We start from the raw sequence: 4755 nt of genomic DNA, 5'->3' as shown, positions 1-4755 counted from the left end.
CGAACGTAGACGAATATGACGTGACTTCAGACTGCACGGCAGTGCAAGTCTCAAAAGGAAACGTTTGGGCTGGCGTTATGTTCCACCTAAAGCAAGGTCCTAGAGTGCAGAAAGGATCATGTTCACCTTCGTATGGCCATGGCTGGACAGTCGAGGTTGAGGTGCACAATTAATATTTCTCACGATTATGTCACGTGCATTAATAACCATTGTTTAAAATTAAACCATCAAGAAAGAATGTAATGTATAAACCGTCAGAAACGGTCAAGAAGTAAACTCGGGACAGTGTATATATACCAAAGAGAACATTCTATTACTCCCCATCTGTTTTAGCAGCTATGTATAATACAAGTAACTATCGAACAAGTGAGAAATGGGTAACAATTTCTTGCCACAAATGTCGGAGGAAGCCATGAGGTCTTGTGAACCCTAATACATCTCCAAGCTCATGCCGTCATGGATTTCGTAATCCGCGAGCGTAATGTGATCCTTGTAAATCGTATACCTATACAGAAACGCATGCAAGGCATGAGTGTAAGCAATGGGTCAATTCAAGACGATACGTGGCGTACCATTTCCGCAGCTGGATCTTAGAGGCATCTGTGCCAGTCTGTGCGGCGATGAGTCGCTTCAAATCTCCAACAGTATCTTCAGGACTGCATTTGACGCGGACTATAGAGGCAAGTAGAAATAGTGAGTTCAATGCACTATAACCACCATCAGTACCCTCGAATATGCTTTGCTCACCTTTCCGTCCCAATCGATCGTTCGCGATGACCTGTATGCATGAGGTGCTTGGTGATAATTCAAATTATTAGAAATTTGTTGATAAAACTCACTTCAATGAGTGGCATTATGACAGACAGGAATCCGAGGATGAGCGCAAATGCAAGATTTACGACACTGGTGGATTGCATCTGGTAAGTCACATCGTCACGATCACGTGTAACGGCTTTACCAAAGTAACGCCTTTTGTTTCGACTGACTGGAACATTCTCTGCAAACTGTGAAATTTCCGCAAAGTATTCCCTGGACTTTGGCTTCGCTGTATCCATCACATGGCTTGTTCCTGATAGGGGAATTTGACTTAACTATTGTGACTCCAGCCTAATAAATCTCCACCTATATGTCAAACAGCTACAGTTCCCGTCTTCTGCCTTTTCCGCGACCGCTGTGCATTCTTCGGCCTTACATGACACCCGTATTGCACCTAACTCTCGGTCTTTCCGATGCTCGTGGGCGAGAACCTCATTAATGAGATCTATCTGGAGTGCTTTCTTAACTTCTTCCTTTCCCCATTAGAGCACCACATGAGATTCCTCTGATGTCTTGTTTACTAACATGAACCATCCGATACTGGCCCTCGAGGCCAGTGATAGTTAACCTTAGACCCCTGTTGATTAGTCAAGAACTGCTTGAATGCTCAGGAGCAATACTACGAACACAGGATACTTGGAGTTGAAAACGTACTACACAATCAGATAATTTGTACATTCATGGTTCTGCCATTTTCGTTAGGAAAATCGTTCTCGGCATTCCACCATACGACAGCGTCCATATGATAAAAATTTCAGGTACCTCACGATTTCCAATGACGGTTGATGCGACGTACCAACTTTCAAGCATCGCGGATCACTCTATAGAATGGGCGCGATAGCCATGTTCCGCACTCGGTGCCCAATTGGTTCTGCAATTGTCAAGGATGGGTTCATTATTTCCATAGGTGACCCTCAGTGGATCGATGTTCCTTCAAGCCCGCGTTCGGATATGCGGATAATGTTGAATGCTTTGAACATAGTTTGTCTAGGTAGCTACGCATTGTTGGAGTTCTTTACAAATCATCTCGCGGTTTTCACTGATTTCAGAAAGAGGATCCATTGCACCAGAACATCACGCGATAGGAATGACAGAACGCTAGCACGCGGTTCCGGATGCAAGTCTTCGCTCAGATTCATAGCGTCTAACAAAGTCGAACAAACAATGCATGAAGAAGGGTATAAAAGGCGGTTGCGTTCAGACGTACTGCTCAGCACATCCCAGCTCTCGTTCAACTTCTAGCGATAAGCATATCTCTTAATCTCTTTGCGAATTAGTCATCATGAAGTTCTTCAATGCAATCATTGTTGCAACCATCCTTGCGACTTCTGTCTCTGCAAGGCCTGGTCCAGTCGAGGAGCGTCAGAACAATGGCCTCATCCCAGTTTGTTTTACAGGTCTTCCTGTAGAATTGCCTTCCCCTATTGAAGGCCTTGTGGAAATTGTGACATGTGGAGACAATACTTGCACACAAGCAACTATCCCTATCATCAATGTTGACATTCCTGGTGTTGGCGTATGTGTCAATTCATCTGTGTACAAAGGATATCAGTAACAGTTACTTACCCATACCTTATTTGTTAGATATGCGAGTAGATGGCTCGACCATCAGCCTTGCTACTCATACAACACTGAGATAAAGAAGTTGATGATTGTAAGTGTCTTTCTGAAGAAAGAATTTCATCTTATTTACCTGGCATTCTCTTTTATTCAAAGAAATAGAACATTTCAAGTCTGAAGAGAGTGGCAATCCATATATCCATTTAGTCCTATCTTCCTTACTGTCGACATAATATTCCCTCATTCTCTTGTATTGCCTCTTCACTTTGTAGCTTGACTCAATGTGCTTTGAATATGTAGTGTCTGCTGTTAAATATGGTACTCTCTTGTGTGTGTGTGTTTATAAAGGTCTGTCAAGTCCAAGGTTGCAATACTGTACAGAGATGGTATAAAGAGACTCCTTGACTCTCCATAATTCTTGAACATGAGTCAGTGATTAGAATAGTAACAGAATGCAAGTTAATTTCTGCAGATTCTAATTCATCAGAACTCGGGATGATGTTACCATAGTTGCCTGACACATATCCGAGTTGCACAGAAAGTTCCTAAGGGAGAGACAATGTTCTGTATGTTTGAATAATGTGCACACTCCTGTTTCACCACATTTGTCTTATGAAATTCACTTCTCGACATCTCACCATTTGAGGACGTCCATACATTAAGAAAGTTCAGACAGGACAAGGTTTTCTGAATGATGGACAATGTGGCTTACCAACTTTCAAGAATCACAGACAAGTTTACTGAATGGACACTGCCCTTGTTCTGGTCCAGATGCACTAGATGTTGCCTTGGACCTGCTATTGTCAATGATGACTTCAATATTCAATATTGCCTGAAGCTTACACATAATAAACAGATTATATAGTACGACTCAAACATTGTTCGTCTAGTTTGGTATAAACAGTCTAGCTTCTACGAATTGTTTTGCGGCTTTTTAACCATGTACTGCAGATCCATAGCTGAGGGCACCGGAACATCACACACTGTGCACCACACTGGCAGAAATGTCTGAGGACAGTGTATGGCCCAGGACGTATGCCTGCTCTGGGTCTAATGGTGTCTGGCAAAATCGAATAAGCAGTGCCTGAGAAAAGGTTTTCTGGGCGACCCAGAATCCAGCACCAAGCCCACCTCTAACCTCTTAACAGACCAGTAAAGTAGATCTTCTCAGCAGCCATTGCCTGTCTGGTCAAGCTATATTAAATCATGCATTCCGAATTAAGAATAATCCTGGATCAATAATATGTATGGTCTGCGTTAAGTTATCATTATAAGAGTACAACACATAGGCATGACAGGAAATTGACTGCTTATTTACTCAGTAGATGACAAGCATCTCTCCTACTTAGAGTCAGACACAAATGCAACGTCGCTTGCAAAAGGCACGCTAGTCCAAGCACCAATGACGTCGGAATACGGTGAACCAAGGAAGCACCCAGGAATAACTCACAGAAATGAAGGCCTTTGAACTTCGTATCCAAGACTTGCAAGCAACCAAATGCGTAATGCAAAAGAAAAAGATGTAGTATAAAGACCGTCGCTGCCACCCGCAGCACCGAACGTAGACGAATATGACGTGACTTCAGACTGCACGGCAGTGCAAGTCTCAAAAGGAAACTTTTGGGCTGGCGTTATGTTCCACCTAAAGCAAGGTCCTAGAGTGCAGAAAGGATCACGTTCGCCTGTGGATGGCCATGGCTGGACAGTCGAGGTTGAGGTGCACAATTAATATTTCTCACGATTATGTCACGTGCATTAATAACCATTGTTTAAAATTAAACCATCAAGAAAGAATGTAATGTATAAACCGTCAGAAACGGTCAAGAAGTAAACTCGGGACAGTGTATATATACCAAAGAGAACATTCTATTACTCCCCATCTGTTTTAGCAGCTATGTATAATACAAGTAACTATCGAACAAGTGAGAAATGGGTAACAATTTCTTGCCACAAATGTCGGAGGAAGCCATGAGGTCTTGTGAACCCTAATACATCTCCAAGCTCATGCCGTCATGGATTTCGTAATCCGCGAGCGTAATGTGATCCTTGTAAATCGTATACCTATACAGAAACGCATGCAAGGCATGAGTGTAAGCAATGGGTCAATTCAAGACGATACGTGGCGTACCATTTCCGCAGCTGGATCTTAGAGGCATCTGTGCCAGTCTGTGCGGCGATGAGTCGCTTCAAATCTCCAACAGTATCTTCAGGACTGCATTTGACGCGGACTATAGAGGCAAGTAGAAATAGTGAGTTCAATGCACTATAACCACCATCAGTACCCTCGAATATGCTTTGCTCACCTTTCCGTCCCAATCGATCGTTCGCGATGACCTGTATGCATGAGGTGCTTGGTGATAATTCAAATTATTAGAAATT

The sequence above is a fragment of the Fomitiporia mediterranea genome (genome assembly GCF_000271605.1).
Source record: "Fomitiporia mediterranea MF3/22 unplaced genomic scaffold FOMMEscaffold_1, whole genome shotgun sequence".
Lineage (NCBI taxonomy): Eukaryota > Fungi > Basidiomycota > Agaricomycetes > Hymenochaetales > Hymenochaetaceae > Fomitiporia > Fomitiporia mediterranea.
This window is presented reverse-complemented; position numbering follows the sequence as displayed.